The 21,855-nt window shown below is 46.7% G+C and overlaps 1 protein-coding gene and 1 long non-coding RNA gene across 2 annotated transcripts in view; both read left to right on the top strand.

The window, feature by feature from the left end:
• Positions 1-1,758: 1,758 nt before the first annotated feature.
• On the top strand, positions 1,759-16,623 carry LOC116652782. The gene is made up of 2 exons (XR_004305994.1): positions 1,759-2,066; positions 10,623-16,623. It is a non-coding gene; the product is annotated as an uncharacterized LOC116652782 (long non-coding RNA).
• Positions 16,624-19,137: 2,514 nt separating this feature from the next.
• The window catches only part of RAB30 (RAB30, member RAS oncogene family), a 39,236-nt gene continuing 36,518 nt past the window's right edge, over positions 19,138-21,855 (top strand). The window contains exon 1 of the mRNA XM_015852388.2: positions 19,138-19,436. The gene's annotated coding sequence lies outside the window, so the exon portion shown is untranslated. The remainder of the gene's footprint in view (positions 19,437-21,855) is intronic.

Raw genomic sequence — 21,855 nt, 5'->3', positions numbered from 1 at the left:
CCTGGCTTCTTTGATGTTTGTTAAGTCTGTTTTTCTTTTGCTGAGGGTCTCTTACACAAACAGAATAGCCTTACAGTATGCTTGCTAGTCCATAATACTATAACTCTACTATTTGCAACATTTAAAAACTATTGTTTCTCTTGAAACTAAAGTTTTTGCCTGTAAATGCATTGCTTGCTGAATGTTGTTCTGGTCCTGGAATTGCTAAGTCAGCAAACCTGTAAATATAAGCCATGCCTCTGAGCCCTGCCAATGGGATCACTCGTTGTCCGGGTTAAGTAGGACTCATACTGCTTCTCACGCTTCTATTCACATTTAGAGTTGTACCTTGTTGACCTCTCTCAAATAACCACAAGCTTTTTATAGCTGGATTATCTCCTATTTAGAGCTCAGCACCCGGGTCACTGTGAATGTGCAGAGCCTGGTTTTGTTTGTAAGGTCAGACCTAGGAAACACTGGAAATGCAGTCTGCAGTAAATGCAGTGCTATGATGTAGGGAACCTGCTTTAGCAGGGGGGTTGGACTCGATCTCTGGAGGTCCCTCCCAACCCCTACAATCATGTGATGTAAGACTGAGATATCTGAAACATTTGGGATAATACTAACAACCCTGGTGCCTGATATAATTGTCACAGCTGGGTTGTTAGCTCTACCTGACTTAGCCTGAAAGCTCTTCTTGGGTCTTTGAGAATGGAGGGCTCGAGGCCCAGATCTACTTTGCTTTGGCATTTCCGTGTCATCTGCAGCTACCCAGGCATATAGTTATGACTGCTCTGCATTACCTGTGACTGCTGGGTGACATTTTGCTGGGCGAGGTTCTGGGTTGCTACAGAAACTGTCTCTGTAGATCCATTCAATCAAGCAAGGCTGTAGTGACAAGGCTTGCGCTTTCAGAATTCAGGAATTCACATTCCTTCTGGCCTGCTCTCCTTGCCTTCCCTACAAGCAGACTGAGGGCTCGAGGGGGAGCAGCCGTGATAAGCTGGAACACATGTATCAGAATTAAAGGTGTGTTTACTAAAATATATTTTCAAAACATTTTCATTCAGAGCCCAATATTGTTTTTAGGAGACGGGCAATGAGCAACACTCTCTGTCAGTGGTTTTTCGGAAAGATAAGGGGACGAGCTCTTCTTCTAACCCAAACTTCTCCTATCATATTGCATCACACCCACCAGTTACCCCTTGCTGCAACAGCAAGGTCCACTTTTACAGCCAGTTTCAATGAGTTTGGGGTAGATATCAATAAATATGGGAGAGATAATCTGTAGCAGTGTTTGGCAATCTTAGTTCTCATCCACCTTTGGCAATTCAGCCACCCGAGAGTTTAGTGAGTGAATTCTGTGCAGTGAGATAGTGTTCAGGTTGTTCAGAAGGCTGTGGTTGCTGGGAGCTGCCAAGCAGAAGGGTGGCCCCTCCAGTCCTGATCACAGCTGTGTCTAGATGAAGGATTGTCCATATATTCTGGTGTTTTAGTGCATTGAATCCTTACTGAATGTTGTGAAGTGTGCATGGGAGACTGTACCTGTCTCTCATAGGTCCTCTTTTCACAGTGGTTGTAACCTGCCAGCTCTGTGCAGTAAACTATACTAAGACTGGAATGCTCTTTCTGGTCTCCCTGACAAACATCAACAGCATATGGATCCACCTCAGGACAGGGACACGTTCCAGCCTCTGGGATCAATGCAGACGCCGTTCTTGGCAAGGTATGAGAGATGATGGATGGGTGTTGTGATCCATTTATTTTCCAGATCTATTTGGAAGGAAAAAACAACTGCCTCACCAGCTCCTCCTCATCTTGTATTTGGACCAATAAGTTTCACACCTGAGCGTTAGCCTGGCATAGAAAGAAATGTGACTGCAGTGATGAATCCATGGTGGCTGCTACTCCTTTCCTCGTAGTTTCCCAGATGCTCACAAACAACATTTTATCTGCTCCGGACTGAAGGAACTGAAGATGACTGGTCATTAACTTGTTATTTCAAGGAGCCAAATCCATCATATCCTGCTCTCCATTGATGGCATGAAAGCTGCTTGCCTTGTGTTAACCCACTGGAAAAGCTGGAGGTAATTTACATAACACACATGCAGCCTGCACAAGCGCTGTTCTCCATGAGGCCCTACAGAATTGCCTATCTTTAATGCTTTTTTTTCCCCTCTCTGAGTATCTTTTAACTCAAACAAGAATTTAAATTGGTTTGAGATCTTTTCTACTAAATTTATGTTGCCAATGTCTTTGTCACCTACTACAGAAGTATATATACATATATAAGGGAACTGTAATCACAGAATCACAGCATTGCAGGGGTTGGAAGGGACCTCAAGAGATCATCGAGTCCAACCCCCCTGCTAAAGCATTTATATACGTATATATGTATACATGTATAATGTATATGTTATTTTCTAGGAAAGTTTGAGATTCTCTTTAATTTAACAGCAGAACACTGCCTATCAGAAGGTTTGTCTCTGAGATGCAGAGCAGTTTTCCCTGAAGTCAGCAGATCAGATGGGTGGTGTTTGTTCCTTTTGGCTCTTTGGTTGGATTAGAAGGAACCTGTGTGAAGTTAATTTGATGTTGCTCCTCGGGGTGTTTTTCTGGGAAGGAAAGTTGTGATTGTTGGCTAAAAATCTCTTCTAGTTTGCTTACATTTGTAGAAGTGTTGGTATGGAGGGCCCTGCTTGCACTAGTAGACCAACGATTGCTTTATATTCTGAAAGATTTCTGTGGGTGTATGGAATTGTGGAGTGACAGAATCAGAGTTACATGGCTTGGAAGGGACGTCTGGGGGTCAGCTGTTCCAACCCCCTCAAATCATTTTGGTTGGAAAAGATCTAAAAAATCACCAAGTCCAACCATCCACCTCAGCTACTGCATCTTATTGCTGCTCTGTGTCCCTCAGCGTCTCTTAAATACCTCCAGGGATGGGGACTCCACCACTGCCCTGGGCATCTCATTCCAATACCTGACCACCCTCTCCATGATCCAACCTAAGCTTCCACTGTGCAACTTCAGACTGTGTGCTGAAGAAACCCATCCCCCCTTATCCCAGCCTGGACAGTCCCCCTTCTGTAAAAGAATATTGAAAAATAGTAAGTAAAGACCCATAGCGGGCCAGACTCTGAGGTCACTTATAGCCATATAGTGCATGGAGAAATGGCAGAGTGTCTCTTGTGGTCTCAAATAGGTTCTTCCCTTATTCTTCAAACAGGATTTTCCTGTTGCTGTGTGAGGGCTGGAAGGTTTAACTACAGTCTGACTCTTCTTGCTGCTGTGATTGTAATTGGCTCCCAGGAATCTTTGTGGATGTTGAGTAAGGAGGCATTACCTGCTGGGTGGAATAGCTTTCCTAGGGACAGCTTTTGTCATTACAAAACAGATAAGGAAGAGATCGCCCCCCTCAGCTCTTTACATTAAATAATAGTTTTTTACTTAAGCCTATTTTTTATCTCATAAGAAGATTAAAAGAATTAAAGAGGAACCAAGCAACGTGTTTAGTCCATTTAATTTTAAGCATATGAAACATGGCTTCATCTTTTGTGGGGCCAGAGTAAGCAGCAGCACATCATTACACGGACATCATTACACACCTTTTATGCTGCTCTTGGCTCCCAAGCTGTCTTCATCCATCTTCAGAGGATCTCACTGACAATGCTCCTCTTCGAGAGCATCACAGAAGCCCTGGGCTGATTCCTAAGTGCTTTACCATCCACCTGACTGACTTGCTAACAAGGAAAAAAGACTCCAACAACAGTTCTCCTGCACGCTGCAGAAGGAAAGGAGCACCCAGCTGCCTAAATATCCCTGTCTGTTTGCAGTGCTGTGCTTGTCTAAAAAAAAACCCCTGCTTCCAGTAAGTGCTGCTCAACTCGTTAATCATAAACAACCTGCAAGGCGTTAAAGTGCCCTCTTTGCACTGGGAGCATCAGGCAGGTTGGGGTTTGCTATGAGGATCACCGCCTGGAGGTGTGCCAAGGGAGCCAGTGCTTTGGGCAGGTTCCTTGTGCTCAGCTCCTGCCTTGGGTACGGCACAGCATGACATATGAATAGACAAGGGGTGAAAGGCACGTTTTGTCATTAACAACTGTGAAAGAAGCTGGAAACTGTGCTGATACTGAAACATGCCCTGGGTATTCTATGTATGAATGTATGTACTGACCAGCTGCTGGAGTGCAATGGGACTCAGCACTAAGCAGGTGGGTTGCCCAAATAAAATCTGGAATCTACCCAGATAAAAAATGGATCACAGGGAGCTGGTTTTTCTTCTTCTTCTCTTTTCAGCAGAAATTCTCGCTTCCCCTTTTGCCCTCTTTTCATGCTCTTACTGCATTAGGAATAAGGAAGCACATACATACTTATTTTTATTACTCATGCTGTGTGAAACACTGCAAAACACTGGAATATGTCTAGGGGCAGCAAATAGGCTTTGGACAAGCTTCGCACATATTAAAAAGAGCCCCATGCTGCACAATTTGCAAACCCTAAAGTGTCCAAAGGCGAAAAATCCAACTAATTGATTAATGTATCTTGGTGCAGGTTGGTTCCAGTGAGGTGCTTCAGGAGTCTTTCTCTGCCTTGCCCTCATATCACACTTCACCTATGTACTCAGCTTGTGTAAATAGGAATGATCATGACTGCACTTTGATGTTTCCAGGCCAAAGTTTAGCGATGGACTGACATGTAAATTGCTGTGTTTTGCAAGCCAGTCTTGTCTTATAAGTGGGCAAATGAATACACTTAAGCACTGGGCAGCAGAACACCGTTTTCAGCTTTTAACTAAGGAATTCATGTTATAATCTTGTATGACAGCTACAGGAAGGCAAAGTCATTTTGGAGGTAATTAACATATAATGATATTAGCAGCGTGGTAGAGGCAGCAGATCTCAAAGCACAGAACACTTAACTCCAGCGAGCAGATCTTTACTAGAGCGTACAAGTACTTTTAAGCAGAGAATGCTTTTATTTAAGCAGAACAGAAAGTTTAGAAATGAATCTTCCAAGGAACATGATAGATAATAATGAACAGAAATAGATGCAGAAAATGAACAGGCAGGAACAGAACGGGCACCGCCTCTGCAGGCTGGGAAAATAGGCTGAGTGGCTTTTTTGCCCTGAAGAACTTGGCTATTGCTCTACATAACTGCCTACTTACTTGGTCTTGCTTCAAACACAGGCATTTATTAAGGGCAAATGTATTTGGCAATTGTTTATCTTGTATTGATTAATGGAGGTGAATAAAGGCGTGCGAGCACGTCCAAAGGCATGTCCTTAGAATTGATAAACAGCTCCATTCCCAGCAGTGTGAGATGGAAACTGTCCTGGCCTTTGATTCCTGGGATGCTGCAGTCTATGTGCTGTCTCTGTAGGAGTAAACAGGAGGCTCAGGATTTCACTCCAGAGCTGCTGTCCGCCTTCTGAGCCCGTGACCTGGGTTTCAATGTGATGAATTGAAACAGGTCTCGATTCATGGGTATGGACTGCATCCAAAGGGAGGGTGTGCAAATGTAAACCTTCCAAAGTGCATTTCTTGCCCAATTAACATTTAATTTCACCAAACTGATTAAAAAATAAAGCAATGGGCTGTATTTTATATGATTTTATTGGCAATTTTAGTCAAGTCAACAAACTAAGAGACTGAAATTAGCCAGTTCCCAAGTAAATGCAGCAGATAACCTCTCCTAACCTTATCTTAGAATTTAATGAAGGTCTGGTTTTCTTTTAACCACGAGAACCCAGCACCTGTTTAGCCACTTGTTTATTGACGTGGTTAACGTGTTACTGAGCATTGGTGGCTGTTGGATATTAAGTGTGTAGTTTGGTCTCAGGCCATTTTAGTGATGCACGCAGACAACAGCTGCACCTTCAGCTCAGTGCCAGGTAGTCATGCAGTGCCTGTGCCACAGCTTTGAATCTCACTGTTACTCCATAGTAGCAGTTTGATGGGGTTCTCTGGCAATGCTTGATGCAGTAACTAAAGGTCTTTTCAGACATTTAACATGCGGTTGATGGCTGCATCATCTCCAACAGCAGTTTGCAAATTGTGAGTGGTGATGCACTGGAACAGGTTGCCCAGGGAGGCTGTGGATGCCCCATCCCTGCAGGCATTCAAGGCCAGGCTGGATGTGGCTCTGGACAGCCTGGTCTGGTGGTTGGCAACCCTGCACATAACAGTGGGTTGGAACTGGATGATCATTGTGGTCCTTTTCAAACCAGGCCATTCTATGATTCCGTGATTTCACTATGAGAAATGGCATTCAGGCTTTAACAGCTATAACAAGCTGGTCTCAGCATCCATTTGGGTTTATAAAAGTAATTAATATTTATTCACTACAGTATCTCCTCACAGCCATTCTGGTCAATCTGAGTCTTCTCAACCCAGCGATCAGCTATTTAAGAGCACCCTATGTTTTCCTCATTGTGTGTGAGGGGCTGTTCTGGCTGAAGAAGACATGGACTGGAGCTCCTCTCTTATAAAGGCTGAGGGAGCTGGGCTTGTTCAGCTTGGAGAAGGCTGCATGGAGATCTCCATATGGCCCTCCACTACTTAAAGGGAGAGGAGGGAAATCAACTTTTTGCATGGGTAGATAGAGATAGGACAAGGGGGATGGTTTCAAACTAAAAGAGGGGAGATTTAGATTGGATGCTGGGGAAATAGTTTGCTGAGGGTGGTGAGTCTCTGGCACTGTGGTGGGTGCCCCATCCCTTGAGGTGCTACAGGCCAGGCTGGATGGGCTCAGGGCAGCCTTAGCTGGTGGGGGCAACCAGCCCATGGCAGACAGTTGGAACTCTGTGATCTTTAAGGACCCTTCCAACCCAAACCATTCTGTGATCCTAAGACATTTCTGTGGTTCATTTTGGCTGGGGAATTTCAGGGACAAGTGAGAAGAGGAAGCTCGCCCTCCAGCTTCACTGCTGCTTTCAGTCAGCTCTTGGATGCCTGGGTACTTGGTTCGGCTGGATTTCTGTGAGACACAAGTGCTCTGCGTGCTGCTCAGCACCTCCATGGTTCTAAAACTGATCTTTGTGTGTTTAAAGAAATGGCATTCTTATAAACAGTTGGGTTTTGCATTGCTGATTTATCTTAGAAGACAGACGTGTCTATCCGAAGCCACACATGGCCAGTCAGCAGAAGGGTAATGAGTGGTATTTTTGCCTGTTATTGTACCAGCGCATACTTCCTTCCTTCATCTTAGTCTGCAGCATGTGTTGATTCAGTAGAAAACCAAACCCTGTAATAACTACAAAGACTTTAATCATTGCAGTCCCAGCTGGCCTTAGTGCTTGTTTTAGTTCAGCTAAACAGGAGTTTAAATAGCTTGTGAATAGATGTTTTTACTATAGTGACTTCTCTTCCCCTTGGCTTCTCACAAGATGAAACATCACATCATAGCATTGCTGCAAGGCAGACATGAGACATCTGCGGGAAAAGCAAAAGCTTGTTTTGGGAAGTTGCCCGTTTTTCCACATTGGAAAAACTGAGGACGGGAGTGGCTACAGCCATGACACACTAAAGGCACAGAGTGAGGGCATACAAACAGATACTGTAAGTCCTATAAAACCAGAGGAGTTTGTGTATGGAATAAAGTCAGTCTTGATAACTACAGACCTGCAGTGCAGCTCTAAGGCATGCTTTCTTTACAGTTTGGCTCTATTTAACAGTGCCACAAGCACTGTAATCACGATGAGACTGGAACACGACCTTCCCATACCTCATCCATTCATCCACGTGGGTTGGCCATGGGATGGAAAACAAAAGCGAACCAGAGCTGCCTCCTCTTTGGAAAAGATGCAATGATACAATTCAACCTTGCTTTAGGGAATCAAAAATTCCAGCTCACAGTGAATGCAAGCATTCAGTCCCAACATTAAGAACTAGACACTGTTCATATTTTTTGTTAGCTTCTCATAATAATTTCAATCAACAGCTAAAGGTTTAGGGATGACTCAGTATTTCACTGCATCACCACAAACAGGAAGAGGCTTTTTTATAAATAATGGGTCATTTCCATAACCTGAAAGCCCACATGTACACCAACGGGTCCTCGAAGCAAGGAATCACAAGCCAGGTTTTCCATATCATTAACCTTAAACAGAGCTCAAGCAATGGGCACACTTAAAACCCTACAGGCAGCTCTGCTAAAGTGTATTGGAAGAGCCACAGCATGCACTGATGCCATGAATATATCCCTGTCCACAATAACCTCATTTTATCATTCTGACTCTGTTCCTTGAATCCTTCCAATCATTCCCATGGCACTTATCTGCCTTCAAATAAATCAGCCACCCTTCTTGCACTTTGGACACAGCCTTGGAGCTGGTTCCAAAGGCTCCAGGCCTGCAGAAGGCAAGGACACAGATCCTGCCCCTGTGTGTTTGCTGCTATCTGTGTTTCGTGGAACGGACAGCCAGAAATAACCCGCTGTTGGAAGCCATTGTGGAAAATGCCTTAGAAATCTTCAGTCTTCTGCTGGAGTTGGTCTCTAGTTTGCTGTATTGCTGTTCCATCATCACTCACAACTGCTGTTCATTAGGTGTCTCCTAACAGTGCTGCAGTCAACAACAGTCTGAGTTATAAACACCTGTGCAACTGCTCCCATGTGGAACGCTACTGGTTTCACACAAGCTCACGACCATCTGCTAGTCATAGAAGTAACTGTCGTGGTTGATGCCATCAGCTATGAAACCAGATCCCATGAAATATGATAAACACCTACACACCTTCAGAGATGAGGCAGGCATTACCCAGTGTGAGTAACATCAGCCAGCAGACATGATGGGTGAGGGTTACTTAAGATGGGTACCTTTGGGCTGTCCTGTAATCAGCTGAGAGGAACAGACATCTCAAGAGAGAAATTAGCTTCCCTGTAACACAGCATGAGAATTGAACCCATTCAGCATCACAGTTCTCACATCATTAACTGTCTAGTCGTTAGCTGCCATAAATGCAGGGATTCCACATGAGAATAATTATACATGCACCGTAACATTTGGGATCGGGCTCTGGCCATCCTGTGTTCTACAAACCTGGATTCTCAAATCAGGATAAGAGGAGCTGGGATGTCCACGGTCCTCTTGTCAGGCTGCAAGTAAAGCTATGGACTGGGCATGCGTTACAAGCCTCGATTCTGGTGATACCCCACTAATTCCATGCACAGATCTAACAACAGTGTCTCAGTTTCAGTCTGTAATCAATGCTGGAGGAAGGGCTGAGCACCTCTCCCTCCTGTTAGCATTATGGGTGCTGCAATTCTGCAGCTGGGGAGCCATGCTGTCCCCTCTGATTGCAGCCACAGCCAGACATTGCTGGCACTGACAGTGCTGCACATACAGACATCCCCACAAGGGTCTGTGATGGGGGAGAAGATGAGCAGGATTTCTGACTGCTAGCATGATCTACGTTCTCTTTGCTGCTCTGTAAGCAGGATAGACCAGCAAACCAGCCCTGTCTGAATACCAACTCTAAGAGTGCATGGATTCATTTTGTTTAAAACATGCAAATCTAATGGTCCTGTCTTGAAAATCTGGGCTGTCCTTAAAACTGTTACTCTGGTCTAAAGAATTTACAAAGCTGCTCTACGTCTTGGACTTAGGAATGCAACTATTCCTCTGTGATGCTACAAATCAGGTATAAAAATGAGAATCCTGGCAGTCACAAACTATGCCAAGAAGATCCAAGAAGTTATGTGTTATCTATGGATGCTTCCCAAGGTAACTCTTAATAAAATGGCATTGATAGCAACCTGCATCAAAATGCAGCAATACTGTAAAGCATTGAAGTACTTGAAACTCTTCTTAAAAAAACATTATTAAATAGCTTCCTAGTGGATAATAATGTTAATACTGTAAAGAAGGGCCATGTTGGCTGCAAAGTCTTTGCATATCAGTGGTGACTGCTTTGTTTCCAGCGACACTTGTGTTGTGCCTTCACTTGATACGTTCAGAGTGGCACTTCTGTCTGTGAGGTACTTAAGGCACGCGACCATAGAGGTCTACTATTTAACCCCAGGAGTCATCAGTGTAGGAAGTGGAAGGAGTTACTTAGAGAAGCCATCCAGCACAAAGAGGCATAAATGATTCACCCCTTGAAGGTACCACTGCAGCCCCAGGTCCTCTGAAGCTTGAGCTCAACAACTTTCAAGTCTTATAGCCGAATCTTAACATTAAGTGAAAAGGGGAAGAAAATAGACCTTTTTAGCAGGGTTTGTTGTGATAGAACAAAGGGAAATGGTTTCAAGTTCAAAGAGAGTAGACTGATAGATATGTTAGATATAAGGAAGAAGTCTTTTACAGTGAGGGTGGTGAGGCACTAGAACAGGTTGCCCAGAGATGTAGTTGATGTCCCATCCCTGGAGACTTTCAAGGCGAGGCTGGATCAGGCCTGGAGCAACCTGATGGAGCTGTGGTGTCCCTGTGCATTCAATTATAACTTAAATACCAACTGAAAAACAAGAAAGGATCAAACTTTTTCCCCCTCAATACCTCTCTGAAGGATTGTTTGAAGAAAAGTAGTGTCACATTTGCATTGCAAACTCAGAGCCTTCCTACTTGGCAATAGATTTCCAGGTTAGGGCTAAGGAAGAGCATTTGATCACAACACAACCAGCCTTCCTTCTTTTCTTTCCTAGGATGAGATGCAACAGCTGGAAGAGCGCAGCTGGCTGAATCACCAGCTCCAAATGGCCACACAGATGTGGATTTACATGAGGCTCTGGTTCACAGAGTGAATACTGACAGTGAAGTGCTGTGTGCAGCCACCAAGGCACTGAGAAAATTCAGCTGCATGGAGGCACTGGGAGGAATAAGGCTGGAAAATTGACTGCACGTAAGAGGCAGAACTACCCACTCCAGAGTGTGTGACTGAGTGTTACAGGAAGGTAAGCATATTCCAAGCCAAGGATCTTGGCTGTTCTGACTTGTGCCTAAATTTACCTAATGATAAATGAAGAACTGTAGGGGAAGGCTGGGATATTTGACATACCATCAAACTCATATAAATGAGGCAGCAACCACTCAGAATGAACAGCAGCAACATCATCCATTCCGGAGATCTGCAAAGCTGAGTTGTTGACAGCAACTTGTGAGAGCCCCACACGTACCTGCTCCTGTCGCCAAGCACATCACATGCCTTGGATCTCCTGACAAGGTTAATCCGCAGCCAAAGAACCTTCTCAGGGATGAGAGTCGGAAAGACAGATGGGATTAAAAACTTTTAACAAAGCAGAAACATTCACACAAACTGTACTGTCTCAGACACCTCTGAGCAGTTCTCAGCAGGGAGCTGCCACTCTATTCCAGGTTTCTGTCAGCAACACATTGCACTTCTCTATTTTCCCTCAGCTTATTGATTTATATACAGTGAAAAAACATATCTAGGAATACAGGAAATATATCATAAATGCATATAGTGGGTAGTATTGTGCCAGCGGTTACCCCACCACCCAGGATTTGAGAGAAGCTTTTAGCTGGCAGGGATCTGCAGGAGGGTTAATGGACTTCACTGGGATGAACTCATTAATAACGCACTGTTCTACATCCCAGCTGAGAGCAGCACCCACCTGGCTGTGCAACACCCTCCTGCCAATTCACACCAGGAATGCATCTGCCTCTACTTAATAATCCCTTTAGGGATGCAGGTACTATTTCAGCAGAAATGGCCATTACAGAGAAACCACCGACTCACAAAAGACTCTATTTACCATTACCAGAGTGGAGAGAGCAGAACACGTTTGCACGGTAAGGAATTCCACTGTGTACTCTTATCAGGGGGCACTGCAATAACAATGACATGGAAAACACCTATTCTATATATGGAATGGCTGAGTACCCAGTTCTCTCTGTGCAAACCTACCTTGCCATTAAATAGAAAGGGTGTATTTGGCGAGGTGTGCAGGTGTAACGTGTAAATCCTTAACTGTAAGAAATTAATCGAGTCATACAATAAATGTGTACCCCCTGTAACAGATACAAAAGACAAAGCTGTGGGAAACTTGCACCACGTCTTACTCCAGCTCTCTCATCATTTGCTTGACTACACCTAGCATCACCAATGCTGCTCGCAGACATCATGGCTCCTCAAGCCTGCACAGGAGGCAGCACACAGCGAAACACTCAGCAGTCACACACCAGAGACCTAAAGCAGAAAAAACACCATTAACCATCCCGTGCACAAGGGACGTGTTGCTGCTCCTCCCCTACAAACCAAACCCCATCTTTAAGTGCGTTGTTTAATGAGATGAAGGCTGCAGCAACCCAAGGACTGAATTTTGCTGGGTGCCCCATCACCAGCTTTTACTGCCTTGCAGCAAATGCTCTCAAGCACCTCCCTGACCCCCTGCAGGTTTTTAGTGAAGTCACACAAACTTCCTACGCTTCCAACTTTGGCTAAAGAAAAGCAGGCACAAGGCTGGAGGTGTAGCAGCCTGCTAAGCACCCTGCTGCTGCAGACAGACCTGCTGGCATGCTAGGAACAGTGCAGCATGGCACAGAAGAGCAAAGGGTGAAAGATAGCACTGAGCTTAAATGAGCCGTGCCATCCAGTCTGTATCACACAGCTGCATTCTTGGCTCCGAGTACAAAACAGCTCTGGTACAGATGAGTTCAGAGCTGGGAATAAGATGGCAGCTCTGTTTTGAGAACGGTAATGTAAATAGTTGAACACCTGGGCTAGTTTTGAAATCTCTCTCCTGTACTGAAGCACACCAGAGCTGTTAAGATGCGATAAACCCTTTCACTTGAGCGCCCTGAGGCTCGTGTGTGCAAGAGCAAGGTTCAGAACAGACCTGGGTTGTGCAACACAGCAGGTAAAGCAACCTACCCCAGCCTGTCCTTTTTGTAGCTTCTGCAAGAGCAGGTCACGCTGCCCTTTCATGAAATAGCATAACCAAGTGCTGTAGGAGTTGGCAGGGAGATGTTGGAGATGGTCCAGAGGAGGGCCATAATGATTAGAGGGCTGAAGCACCTCCCCTACAAAGGCAGGCTGAGGGAGCTGGGCTTGTTCAGCCTGAAGAAAGCTGTGGGGTGACCACATTGCAGCCTTTCAGTATCTAAAGGGGAGCCTATAAACAGGGGAGTTGAGTCTTAAGGTAGATAACAGCACAAGGGGAAATGGTTTTAAGTCGAAGGAGGGAGGGCTTAGGTTTGACGTCAGGGTTAAGTTCTTTACTACGGGAGTGTTGAGGTGCTGGAACAGCTGCCCACAGACATTGTGGATGCCCTGCCCCTGGAGGTGTTCAAGGTCAGGTTGGATGGGGCCCTGGACAGCCTGGTCTAGTATTAAACATGGAGACTGGTGGCCCTGCATGCAGCATGTGGGTTTGGTGCTTAATGATCCTTGAGGTTCCTTCCAACCCGAGACATTCTACAACTCTGTGATATGAAATATACCCTGTCAAAGGGAGGAGCAGCAAACTCAGGGCATTCCAGCACAGGAGATGCTTCCAAGTGACACCTCCTGGCAGCTGGGTGCCTCTTCATGATGCACTGTTACTCACCCAAAAGGAAATTGCTTACATGCATTAAGGAATGCTCTGACTGCATTGCTGCTAACGTGCTCACACTGCAAATGTCTGGGTGAATGGCACCAGAACTGATGTGTAACTTTGCGCCACTGCATCTGAATAGCCAGAGAAAGTGAGCAGTTACACATAACCAGTGTTAGCAGCCTCCTTGCAGGACTTCCTTTCAACACCAATTCCAGCAATGTCTTGCCTATGTTACACATCCACTTTTTCTGTGAGCCACACAAGGGACAAAGAACAGCATTGCAAGTTTGCAGTAACGGAAGGGTCACACTGCCTTAATCACACCTTCCAGTTCTGTTCTCCAGTTGTTTTCAGTGGAGCTTTGGATTTCAGTAGTTTGTGATTGATGAAGGAAAACACCCCCACCTGCCCCCTTTACCCCTCATTTTTCATAAGCATGAAGAACTGCCACCATGCTAAAGGATCTGTCAGCTCACGGACTGTGTGCGGGCTCCCTAGTGAGATGTGGTACAAACTCAGGCTCAGATCAGGCCTATTGTCAATAGCGTGGGGCCTGCAGCCAGTGAAGCTCGAGGGCCAAGCAATACTATTAGTTTTTAAATCACAAAACATGGCCTCATTTGATCAAGATTATAGCTCTGTGGGTAGTTCTGGCCTGCATGGCTCTATGTATGGTCTCAAGAATCCCTATTCAGCTGAGCAGATGCTCATCTATTCCCTCCGTTCAGGTTTCTGCCACTGCTTGCTGGGAGTTTCCCCACAGCTGCCATCTGCTGGACTCAGCCTGCACTTCTACCAAGGCCCATCACTGTGTCCTGATGAACAAGTATGAAGCTCACTGGACCCTCCCATCCAGTGTCAAAACCAGAAGTATCTTCCTGTTTCACCACTGCCAATGAGGCCTCACTTAAACTCATGGATGTTCTGAGAGAACCTGAGGTTTCCTCTTGATTAAAACTAATTCCTGTGAGGCCACGACTTGCAGCAGCCTGTGCACCCCCCACCCCGTGTTGTGTAACCGCTACTGAACTTCAGAACAGGTCCACGACACCTGAAGAGGATCTTCTTGTGCTGAAAAACAGAACATAAGAAGGTTAGCACAGGAATCCTGAGGTCTTCCAGAAATGTAACAACTGCTTCCTCACAGCTTCATTCACAAACACTGAGATACATAACCTTCCCATTCTCACCCGTGTCCTCCCCAAGTTCTCGCACCACACAGATACTTACCTACACCCAGCTGAATCCACACCCTTACCTTGAAGCTGTTACCAACTCCACAAAGCATTTCTGTCCATCATTACAGAAGGAAACCATCTCAGCAGCTTCTCCAGCGTCAAGATCAGAGCGCTCATTTTAATGTGCCTTTACCTGCTTTTCTCACAGGCTCTACAGGCAGCTGCCCCTGTGACACTACAGCTCTCCCCATTCATCCAAAGGGACTGCAGACAACAAAGTGGAATATTAGAACTTATTTGTGTGCCAAGAGAAATAAAAACGGTGTGTGTCACCTTTACAAGCCATTATGAAAACCTTCCCACCCAGCTGATTCGTGTGCTGGTGATTACACAGGGCCAACAACTACACACGTGTGTAGTGAGACAAGGCCAACATCTGAGCAGCTCTCCGAAATGTGCTGACATGGATGGTGACTCCACATGAACAGAACACCTTAAAACTTACCCTGGAGTGTTTTTACACTCTACATTGTAGATAAATGCTTTTCTCACGCAGATTGCAGGCACCTTTCCAGTATTTTATCCAGTGAAGGCTGAATTTACAGCAACAAAATCTTTTGGGTTTTAATTAGGAGCATGAATTTACCGTGATGAAAGCAAGGAAAGCATACAAACACGTACTAACTGCTGCTCTGCAGCAGGCAACACATCACACATCCCTACTTATCCTTCTTCCCTGCACCACCTTCCATGACTTCAGCTGCTTTTCCTCACTCTCAGGGCACACAGTGGTTGCTTACCTGAATGCACCCAAACCAAATTCATTTTTGCAACAAGAAAAACTCATGGTTTCTACATCAAGGGATGGCGGCACAGCAAAGTACAGGCACATATGACAGCTTAGCGGGCTCAGGATCATACAAATACCTGAAGCAGCTTTCACGAACTGCATTAAACCAGAGGATACCTGTGTATTTAGAGTACAGCAAAGGCAGGCCTTCAGTTTTTAGTTTTTCAGATGAATGCTCAGATGGTGCTTATTTCTGCAGTATGGCCATAAGCTTCTTGTGGATCTTGCAAGGTGGGGGAAGGAAGAGAAGGAACCATCGCAGGTGATAGCACTGATACTTTACACATAAAAGCAAGGCACGTAGTTACTATGTCAGCAGATTCATCCTGGACAACTTCATATCCACGTCCGTAGAAAAGACACACACCCTATCACACTACTTACCGTCATTTCCTGGTTATCAGCTGCACAAACATAAGCATAAGCTTTGCCTTCAAGTTTGAGGACAGCAACTGTTCTGATGTATAATACTGTCTGATTCTTTTTTTTTCCCCTTCAGCAAAGCTAAAAGCATCCACATAGAGAAATAAAACAAAGAGAGCAACACTTTTAATTCGGAGTTCTTCAGATGTATGAAACTAAACTGGAAATTATACCAGCAACAGAGCATTATATTCTCCTCTTCTGTGATGAATGCAGTACAACTGGATAAGGTGGAGCGAGCAGAAGCTACATGAGGTGCATGTGCTGTCCTAAGATGCCTGGCCTTTTGTGGGAAGATAGAGAAGGCAAAAAGTTGGCTCAGACTCTTTGACAAGAGGGATGAGGGTTTAAAGAAGACAGAAGAATGGCAAGTATTGCAACAATACCAATGTGTGTTTCAAAATGCCAAGGTATAGGTTGTGTGAAGTGAATTAACATCTGATAGTCCTTCACCATCTGAATGCACTGGATGACAGACCACCATACATGTGTAGTTACCGTGAGGTGTTATCCTGAGAAATTCACTGCACTTACCTCCAGGAGGAGCCAAAATACTTCAGAACAGAAAAACCTGTAAATCCTTTTTCCTGACCTATACCACTATTGGACTTTGGCCCACACATCCAGGAAGCCTATCAGACTCCTCCCAAGGGAATATCTTCTTGAAGGAATAAAACACTTTATTTCACAGGAATCAGCTGTAATGAGAAACAAAGTTATTTATAACGAGAAACAAAGAGCTTAAAAGTATAACAAAGTTATTGCACTGCCCAGGGAGGTGGTGGAGTCATCAGTCACGGGAGTGTTCAAGAAACGTTTGGATGTGGTGTTGAGGAATATGATTTAGCCAGGAAGTATTGGTGATGGTTGGACTAGATGATCCAGCCACTTTTCCAACCTTGATAATTCTGTGATTCTCTGTGATTCTATGATTACCACACCATACAACACACTGTGTTTTCTCCCACTTGGGAGTAAGGATTATCTCAGCAATAACCACCCTTTTCCTTAACAGAAATTCACCTCCCCTTTGACAAACGGATGGTTTCCCCATATCCTGTGGCACAGCACACTACACACGCAGCAGCAATGCTCAGTGCACAGAACCCTGCATGCTATTCCCCCAAAGCAGCAGCCAGGAAGAGGGCGCGCTGAAGCTGAAACAGCACACAATGTGGGAGTGCTGATAAAGATTAGCCAATGTGACACAGCAAGCACTGGTTAGAAAGCAAGGAAACAAGACAGGCTGAGAGGAATGAACCCCACAGAATCTTGGGACTCCAAGGATCATCATTCCAACCCCACAGCCACAAGCAGTGCCACCAACCTCCAGAGCTACTACTAGACCAGGCTGCCCAGGGCCTCATCCAACCCGGCCCATCTTACCCTCTCCCTGTGCGAGCCTCTATAGATCACACAGAATCACACAGAATGACCCGGGTTGGAAGGGACCTCAAGGATCATGTAGTTCCAACCCCCCTGCCTAGCAGGGCCACCAAACATACAACTTTACTAGATCAGGTTGCCCAGGGCCCTGTCCAACCTGGTCTTGAACACCTCCAAGGACAGGGCAGCCACAACCTCCCTGGGCAGCCTGTTCCAGGGCCTAACCACTCTCCTAGTGAAGAACTTCCCCCTAACATCCAACCTAAATCTTCCCTCTTTTAACTCAAAACCATTTCCCCTAGTCCTGCTATTGTCAGCCCTTTTGAAGAGTTTACTCTCCTCCTGGGAGTAAGTTCCCTTCAGGTATTGAAAGGCTGCAATAAGGTCACCCCACAACCTTCTCTTCTCCAGGCTGAACAAACCCAACTCCCTCAGCCTGTCCTCATAGGGGAGGTGCTCCAGCCCCCTGATCATCTTCCTGTCCCTCCTCTGGACCCTTTCCAAAATCTCCATGTCTTTTTTGTACTGAGGGCTCCACACCTGGACACAGTACAACAGATGGGGCCTCACAAGAGCCGAGTAGAGAGGGACGATCACCTCCCTATCCCTGCTGACCACCCCTCTCCTGATGGAGCCCAGGATCCCATTTGCTTTCCGTGCTGCCAGAGCGCACTGCTGGCTCATGTTGAGTCTTTCGTCCATCAGGACCCCCAGGTCCTTCTCTGCCGAGCTGCTCTCAAGGACAACTCCTCCCAGCCTGTACAGGTGCCTGGGGTTCATCCGGCCCAAGTGCAAAGCCTTGCACTTTGCCGTGTTGAACCTCATTAGGTTCACCCGAGCCCAGCTTTCCAGCCTGTCGAGGTCCCTCTGAATGGCATCCGTTCCCTCCACCGCAAGATATCTATATCTATATATATAGACAAACATATAAAATACAGATCTCTATAGATGTTCTACAGAGAACAACGCGTTGAGCAACAAGCAAAGCTCCTCCTGCTGGCCACACATCGCCCGCAGCAACCACGCACCGCCAGGGCTGCTCCCCCACGGCCTACAGGTCCCACGGACACACGCTCTCCTGCCTCCAGGCCGCCTCAGCCCCGCTAACAAACCACACACAAGGTCATGCAGTCGGCCCCGCTCTACCAGGCCTCCCCCTGCCCCCGGCAGCCCCCCATCCCACACCCCCTCACACCGGTCACCGCATAAAGGCCCCGGTGGCGCAGTGGTAGGAATGCCGCGTTGCAACACCGTAGGCCCAGGGTTCGAATCCCCCTGTGGCACAAGTGGTAGCAGTGCCGCTGTGCTACACGGAGGCTCGAATCCCGGGGGTTGGACTCCATGATCTCTAAGGTCCCTTCCAACCCGCACTATGATACTATAATAACCGCAAACCACCACGCCGCCCTGCCTCTCCGCTTCCAGCCCTGCCCCTCCGCTTCCAGCCCCCCGCACCATCCCGGAGCGGCCGCCGATCTCCCCCCATTCCCAACACCTTTAACCCGTTTCTCCGCCGCTCCTCCAGCTCTAAAGCGAACCCTCGCCACCAACATGGCGCCCGCCGCCCGTTCTCCCCCCACCTCCGTCTCACCTGGCGGCTGCCGGGAAACCGAGTCCATTTGCACCTTCACTCCCTACATCATCGCAGCACCAACAAACTACAATTCCCAAAATCCTTTTCCTCCAACCAATGTGAAAGCAGCTCCTCTCCCCCTCGGTCCAGAGGGTGATGTCATCGCCCCGTTCATTGTGCTGGCGGTGCCGCCTCTCGCTGCCGCTGCCAGCGCCGGGCACGGAGTGGGGGGGGGGGGGGCTGCGCTGTGCTCCCGCTCCGTGCCCTGCGCTGTTTGGGGCTGCCCCGGTTCTGTACCGGCACATCACACCCCCTCCCTTCCTTACCGAGGTTAAACGCATCCCGCTGAGCTACAGGCAGCCGGTGCTCAGCGCCCTGCTGGGGGTGAGCGGGGGTTGCGCTGTACCCAGCCCCGGGGGGAGGCAGAGCGGAGGGGGCTGCCCCGGTGCCAACCCCCGGGGGTGGGGGGACACACAGCGCCCGGCCCCGCTGTGTTCGGATCCCGCCTCGTTTTACTGTGTGGAGAGGGAGGAAAAATCCCAAACCAGGTGAGTGCGGCGTGTCTTTCCGTTATTATTAATATTGTTGTTGTTATCATTAGTATTTAAGGAAGAAAGGATTAAGATCGTGTGGGATTCGGGGCTGTTTGTCATTTGGGGTTGTTGAATTATCCCCCCCCCCTTCCTTCCTTCATTCCTTCCTCCTCTTCAATGCGTTTGTCCGCACGGTGCATCGCCCAACGCGGGGAAGCGCTGCCGAGCGGGCAAAAAAGCCTAAAGGAGAAAAGCCAAATCGAAGGGGAAAATAAAACACCCAAATTTAGGGGAATAAAACCAAATTTCGAGGGGAAATAAAAACAAACAACGACTCATGACAGCAATAATTCGCCTACGGAGCGCTGCGAGTCCCGGGGAGCGCCGGGGTGGGGATGGGGATGGAGCAGCGCACCCGCGTGTCCCGCACTGTGCGCCGGTAGGGAGTGCCGATATGTTGTGTTGTGTTGTGTCGTGTTGTGTTGTGTTATGTTATGTTGTGTTGTCTTATGTTGTGTTGTCTTATGTTGTGTTGTCTTATGTTGTGTTGTCTTATGTTGTGTTGTCTTGTGTTGTGTTGTGTTGTCTTGTGTTGTGTTGTCTTATGTTGTGTTGTGTAGTGCCGTTATGTTGTGTTTTGTTGTGTTGTTTTGTTGTGTTGTGTTATGTTGTGTTGTGTTATGTAGTGCTGTTGTGTTGTGTAGTGCCGTTGTGTTGTGTTGTGTTGTGTTGTGCCATTATGTTGTGTTGTGTTGTGTAGTGCCGTTATGTTGTGTAGTGCCATTATGTTGTGTTGTGTTACGTTGTGTTGTGTTACGTTGTGTTGTGTTACGTTGTGTTGTGTTACGTTGTGTTGTGTTACGTTGTGTTGTGTTACGTTGTGTTGTGCTGTGCCATTGTGTTGTGTTGTGTAGTGCCATTATGTTATGTTGTGTAGTGCCGTTATGTTGTGTTGTGTTATGTTGTGTTGTGTTATACCGTGTAGTGCCGTTATGTTGTGTTGTGTTATGTTGTGTTGTGTTGTTGTGTTATGTGACCGCTCTCTCCCACTGCCCCTCCTTTCGTGCTACACTGAGATCGGGCTGGAAGAGAAACGAACAAAAGGACCAACCTTGCAAAAAAGTCACATAAGGGGCTGTTTGTTTAGTCCTGTATTTTAGCTTTTTTGTTGTTATTTTGGGGTTTTTTAAAGGGTGTTTTTAAGGTTTTTCTTTATATTTATTTTATATGAGGCTCTGGGATCAGTGCTGTGTGGTCCTGCAGGGTCTGCCCCGCTCTGAGCCCTTTGCAAGAGGTTGGGGTCCGATCCTGGCTGTGTGCAGTGATTTCAAGTTCCGTTTCCCAGCAGCCCGGTTCCTTGTTCCAAGTTCCATGCAGTCAGACGCAGCCTTTTCCCTATTGGCAAACACAGGGCAGCTATTTTAAACTTCTCAACAACTTTGTGCTCTGGCAGAGCTCCATTCTGCTGCATCCTCTTTGCTCCTTGTGAGATCTTCTCTTGCACGTTACCATCTCAGTGCAAGATGCAAGGGAACTTCCCCAGCATGGCATCCCATGGGGCTGTTCCCCTTCTCCAACCCTGCTGCTGCAGTGTGACAGGGTTTGCTTCTTCCTCCTTCCCTTCCCTCCCTCCCTTCTTCCCTTCCTTCCTCTGCAGCACAAACTCTGAGAGGAGCAGCCACATGTGGAGGAGTCGCCTTTATATCCTGGAATGCAGCTTTCCTCTTTATTTTAGAAGGGAGGGGACTGGGAACTTAACACAGACTTTCCTGTCTGTAAAGAAGAAGTCTTACAGCAGTGATTTCATTAGGTGTGAAGGGTGGCACTGGGAATAAAGTGATCACTTGAGAGCGTATCCTGGGAGCTGCTCTGTGAAATGGTGATACAGAGCTTGCAAGGAGAAGCACGAGTCTGTGGGTCTGTGGTTTAAAAGTAGTGCCAGTTCTGTGTTGATGCTGGTATTGGATGCTGCTTTCATCTTTATTTGCACTTCTGTCTTTACGTGGATGCGTTGGGATTTATGCTTGCTTTGTTATTATTGACTAGTGTGCTGGCACTCAAGATGTAATTAAAGAAGAATTTACATTGAGATGGGAGGTTTAAGTTGGATCTTAGGAGGAAGTTTTTCACACAGAGGGTGGTGATGCACTGGAACAGGTTGCCCAGGGAGGTTGTGGATGCCCCATCCCTGCAGGCATTCAAGGCCAGGCTGGATGTGGCTCTGGGCAGCCTGGTCTGGACCCTGCATATGGATCCAGTTGGAACTGGATGATACTGGAGAGTAAATGAGGTGGTGGAGGAGGGCTCTGTGCCAGAGGCTGAGCTTCACCACTGGGCATGGGGAGGGCAGGTGAGGGTTATGGAGCTTTCCTCTGTTGTGCTCCCCTCCTCCCCAGCTCCATAAAACAGAAAGTCAAAGAATTGTAGGGGTTGG

Source organism: Coturnix japonica, chromosome 1 (assembly GCF_001577835.2).
Source record: "Coturnix japonica isolate 7356 chromosome 1, Coturnix japonica 2.1, whole genome shotgun sequence".
NCBI lineage: Eukaryota > Metazoa > Chordata > Aves > Galliformes > Phasianidae > Coturnix > Coturnix japonica.
The sequence above is the reverse complement of the archived record's forward strand: the minus strand, read 5'-3'. Positions and strand labels throughout refer to the sequence as shown.